Raw genomic sequence first — 5,953 nt, 5'->3', positions numbered from 1 at the left:
CTAATCGCTCGATCCATGTCCTTTTTTTTAATTGCCTCACAACACAGAGTAGACCCTATAAATCATGGATGGAGTAGACAATGCGTTGAAGTGTCAGCAATTCACAACAACCTTTTTTTATGAATTCACGTTATGTATGTGAATATGTTTATTGTCATCGTGTGTGAGCCTACCACAAACACACTGATTCATCTACAGTACACTCACCCTGGTTGACAGCTGGTGTCCATGGAGCTTTGCGTGCAGCCAACTTGCTTGTTTCCAAAATCTCATTCACACGTTGATGAGCAATTTTCTCTTTTGTGACTAAAAGAAAAAAAGTGGCATCAAGTGGAATTTGTCGCACACAAACAGGCCCCTTTTGGCTGTGGGGCCCACTTGGCGTATCCGCACCTCTCTCTACCCTCTGACAAGAGGAACCCCAACTCATTGTTGCTTCAAACATATTTCTGTGCCTCACTGTGCATGTGCCAGGATGCTGAGTGAGTGCACATTAACCCTATTGCAGAAATGCAAGGATGTAACACTTGGGGGCCTTGCTTAAATGTTATAGAGTGTATCACAAAAGTGAGTACACCCCTTGCATTTCTGCAGATATTTAAATATATCTTTTCATGGGACAACACTGACAAAATGACGCTTTGATACAATGAAAAGTAGTCCATGTGCAGCTTATATAATAGAGTTCATTTATTTTCCCCTCAAAATAACTCAAAATATATAGCCATTAATATCTAAACCCCTGGCAACAAAAGTGAGTACACAGCATGGGAACTACGTACATCCCTAAAGGTTCAAATTGAGTACTGCTTGTCATTTTCCCTAAAAAATGTCATGTGACTCGTTACAACAGTGCTATCAGCATTGCTGCAGAGACTGAAGACATGGGGGGTCAGCCTGTTAGTGCTCAGACCATACGCCGTACTCTACATCAAATTGGTGTGCATGGCTGTCACCCCAGGAGGAAGCCTCTTCTGAAGACGGTACACAAGAAAGCCCGCAAACAGTTTGCTGAAGACATGTCAACAAAGCATATGGATTACTGGAACCAAGTCCTATGGTCTGATGAGACGAAGATTAATTTGTTTGGTTCCAATGGTCTCAAGCATGTGTGGCGGCGACCAGGTGAGGAGTACAAGAATAAGTGTGTCATACCTACGGTTGTGCACGGTGGTGGGAATGTCCCCCCCCCCCCACCTCTTCAATCCCTGCAGCAATGCTGACAGCACTCCTGTAACGAGTCACATGACATTTTGGAGGGAAAATGACAAGGAGTACTCAATTTGGACATTTAGGGATGTACGAAGTTCCCCTGCGGTGTACTCACTTTTGTTGCCAGGGGTTTAGATATTAATGGCTATATTTTGAGTTGTTTTGAGGGGAAAATGAATTAACTCTATTACATAAGCTGTTCACAGACTATTTTTCATTGTGTCAAAGTGTCATTTTGTTAGTGTTGTCCCGTGAAAAGATATACCGTATTGGCCCGAATATAGGACTGTGTTTTTTGCATTGAAATAACACGGAAAAAGAGGTGGTCGTCTTATATTCGAGGACTAGAAATTATACCCATTCACGATGCTAGATGGCGCCAGATATCATTGAAGCGATGTTGTCATGACAGATCTCAGCTACTCTCCCCATTCACGACGCAAGATGGCGCCAGATATCATTGAAGCAATGTTCTGTCATGACAGATCTCAGCTACTCTCAAGTTTAACCAGTTTGCATTATTTTATTGCAATGTTTTTCCTTATTCAGATTTGTTTCAAGACTACAGTTAGTTAGACTTCACTTTGATGGTTAATGCAGTTATTGCAATTTTGTTGTTTTATCACAATAGATTGGTTTATTTACACTTCAAAAACCAGAAGCCATTCATTTACAAATGTGATTGCACTTTATTTTACATATTTAAATGTCCAGATATTAAGATTTGAATGAGGCAAAATAACATTATTTTTCCCTCAAATATTTTGTATTAATCATTTGTTTCAGATGTACTGTAATTATTTTATGTATAAAAATTAATTTGGTGTTCAAAAAGTCTTTTTTCAAACTTGAGTCTTGAAAAAGAGGGGGCCGTCTTATTATCAGGACCGTCTTATATTCGGGCCAAAACGGTACTTAAATATCTGCAGAAATGCAAGGGGTGTACTCACTTTTGAGATACACTGTATAGACAGGGTGATTCAAAATGAAAGACCCTATTTCATGGTTAAATATTTTATGAAGGAAAAAGAGCAAAAAAACAAAAAAACAAAAACATAATACAAGTATCTTACTAACAGTCAAGTTTTATTTCACATGTTACAAGTGCTCAATATGGCCACCTCTTGCAGCACGAATAACATCAATACGATGCGAGAATTCTTCCCAAACATGCTGAAGCACATCAGGATCAATTGCATTGATCGCTGTTGTTATTCAATGTTTTAAGTTTTTCAGGTCAGTTGGCAATGGCGGAACAAAGACTTTATTTTTTTACAAACCCCTAGAGAAAAAAAATCACAAACTGTGAAGTCAGGAGATCTAGCAGGCCAAGCACAAAGAGCACTCTCTTGGGCCCTTAGCCAACCAATCCATCGCTGGAGCAGTTTTTCATTTCACGTGACAATTATAGAAAACTAGGAAATCTGATCTTTCACACACCCACTCCCTCATTCTGATTCATACATTACTTACTTATGATATACAGTCATTCTTTTTTTAATCACTCTGTATATTACAATACTACTCAGAAAATTACAATATCCTGAGAAGGTTGTCATTTTAATAAGATGAAAATCTTAATAAACAAAGTTCAACAAGGAACTGTTTGAGATATCTTTTATGTTAAATTGCCAAAATAATTTTACTTTTGCCAACTTTTACTTAATATTCAATTTAGGAGGGGTAATAATGTGTATATAGATATGTATTATACATATAATATGTATTAATCATTATTGTAATTTTTTAACATTATATATACAGTATATTAGTATTTATTTTAAATAAAATTTAAAATTAATAAAATGTTAATAAAAACAGAACAACACTCTAAATAACGCAATGGAGTCCCCCCCCCCCCCCCCCACCCACACCATATTATTTAACTAATTGGGTATCATTAACGGTGATAGATGTTCAATGGATTAGATGTCCCGCGCCATCAATGAGTGCCCTACAAAGGGTTAATGCCATATGCACGCTTCCTCACTGTCCTGCCTCTCCAAGAGACTTTTTATGAAAGGGAGTGTTGACACTTCAGCTCGCTGTCTATACAAATAAACCTTTTCAAAAGGACTCCAGACATTTTCAATGTAAACCTGAGAGTGACTGAACATCACTGAGTTCACATTGAGAATTGAGATGCGTCAACCATAACATTTCCCAAACATTTTCTATGAATGCAGCCTAGACTCACCAAACAAAAGCCCAGGTGGACTTAAAGCACAGATGGGTGCACAGCAGCAGGTCTGTGCACGCGTACGTGCACGTAAGTGTGTTTGTGTGCTAAAATTTTGTTTTGCATTCACATCCATTCATGTGTGATGAGTGTTGCTTGCGTGTTGCCAGTTTTGCTCTATAAATAGCAACGATTTTATTTAGATGTTGAGAGAGAGAGGGAGAGAGCGAGAGAGAGAGAGAGAGAGAGAGAGAGAGAGAGAGAGAGAGAGAGAGAGAGAGAGAGAGAGAGAGAGAGAGAGAGAGGGAGAGAGAGAGAGAAGGGGGCTCTCAATTGAGTTGCCATAGCAACAGGCACGTTCTGGTGCTTGTGAACGGAGGATGGAGGCATGATAATGTCGACCTCCTTCTCTCTCTGCACTCCACCCCCCTCATCTGAATTGTTTACTGTCATGAGGATTTGTCTGAAATATTTGTTGCAAACCATCAACTGAACATATTCACAGCCAGAGTGTGGCCATAATTTTCTTTTTGTCTGGCGCAACAAGGTGTCAATGCAGACGGTCTACGTAGTTTTTCATTACTGTCCCAATTTTAATGTTACTGAAGCCAGTACATTTTGGAATCGGGGGTTACAAATTTTAGTCCATAGACTGTAAGGGCTAAGGTTCGGTTTAAAAAACAAAAACATGACAACCTTTTTATCCTTTTTTGAGATCTGATCTAAAACATAGCTCCCTATTATTATCTAAGCTTCTACAGCCTAACCCTCCCTTTACTCTTCTGCAATTTAGTCTGATTTCTATATATTGTCTTGTAAACAATGCTGAACTTGTATCCCCCTTGTAAAATACGCTCAGGTGCTGTCCAAGCTCTACATTTCTACATAGCCGATTTGTCCCCTTTGAGTCGTTGTGACTCTGGCGTAGAAATGTCAAACTAAGTGGCCATCTTGTGTATCCCAGACAGTGTTGTCAGTAATGTGTTACTTAGTTACTGTAATCTGATTACTTTCATTCAGTAACGAGTAATCTAACGCGTTCATTTTTCGAAGCCAGTAATCTGATTTAAGTTTGTTTCCTTAGTGTCTGTGCATTACTATTTTGTTTTTTCCTCATGATGTATGTAGAATAAAGAATACTGTAGTCATGTACGAAGAGAATCTGCATAGAAAATATTGCTCTTGAGTTTGCCAGTGACATCGGATGTCACGTTTTCTCATCGGGGGAAAAAAAACTGGTCATGTGTATTACCATGCTATGAGCGCTGTTGGCGGCCAACAAACAACTGGCTACCTCTCAGGATGCTAACAGTGGAAGACGTAGGAGAAGAACCACAAACGGCTGCATTTGCTTATTGGACATACAGCCATGACTTTACATTTCTCTCCAATAAAGATGACCAAAAATATCTCCGTGCGTCGCAAACTTTGCGCTGGCTCAAAAGGGCAGTCGACCGCTAATAACTCTACATCTAATTCAAGGAACAACTTGGAATTACAGCGCAATGTGACAAAAATCAAAACAAAGCCATCAGGTAACGAGACAGCCAGCACTTTTACAGTTTGTAACCAGCCTTTACGTACATTTTATAGTTATAGTTTGTAACCATAGGCGGAGTGTGACTGTGTGTGTGTGTGTGTGTGGTGGTGGTGGGGGGGAGCGAGTCAAAAGACAAAAGTTTGGACACGCCTCATCATTTGTGCTTTTTATATATTTTCACTACTATTGTAAATTCTCACTGAAAATATCAAAACTATGAATGAACATGAGGAATTGTGTACTTGAAAACAGGTTTTATATTCTACATTCTTCAAAGTATCCACCCTTGAGGTGTCTCCAAACTTTTGGCCTATACTGCATGCATTATGAAATACTTTGTAGGATTCTTGTTCATTTCATTTGTTTTTGTTGTTTGTTTTATTGCTTTACAACTTTTATAGACATCATTTTAACGGCTAGGTCTTTATTTTAAAGGGGGAGTTCAGAATTTCTGACATTAGGCTTAGTCTTCGAGTTAGCGGGGGTTTAATTAGTCGTTGGAGTTGTTTTGAACAAATTCTGTGCAGTTTGTCAGTTATTTGTTAGTTTCAGGGCTCCAGAGTGGCTGAGCTAGCGCAAGTCAATGGTGGTTGAAATCAACTCCATCGACTAACTAAACCCCTGCTAACTCGAAGATAAAGCCTTATCTGAAAAATTCGATTACATGCGATGAAATTTTTCTGTTGAGGCAGCAAAGGGAGAAAAATTGGGAAAAGTAACTGACAAATTACTTTTAAAGTAACTTAGTTACTTTGATAATAAAGTAATCAGTAAAGTAACTAGATTACGTTTTTGAGGAGTAATCAGTAATCAGTAATTAAATTACTTTTTCAAGTAATCTGTGACAACACTGATCCCAGACTATGTATTTGCGTTTCGTCTACCTGTTTTTTTTTCCTTTTGTTTTTCCCCGTCATTGAATGTGTGCACCAAATGTTGTTTCCATGTCTACTTGTGGATGTCGCTCATATTGTTTGTATTTGTATATTGTTGTGTTACTATGATAAAACCAATAAAAAAGA

The sequence above is a fragment of the Corythoichthys intestinalis genome, chromosome 2 (genome assembly GCF_030265065.1).
Source record: "Corythoichthys intestinalis isolate RoL2023-P3 chromosome 2, ASM3026506v1, whole genome shotgun sequence".
Classification (NCBI taxonomy): Eukaryota; Metazoa; Chordata; class Actinopteri; order Syngnathiformes; family Syngnathidae; genus Corythoichthys; species Corythoichthys intestinalis.
Note: the sequence above shows the minus strand (reverse complement) of the source record.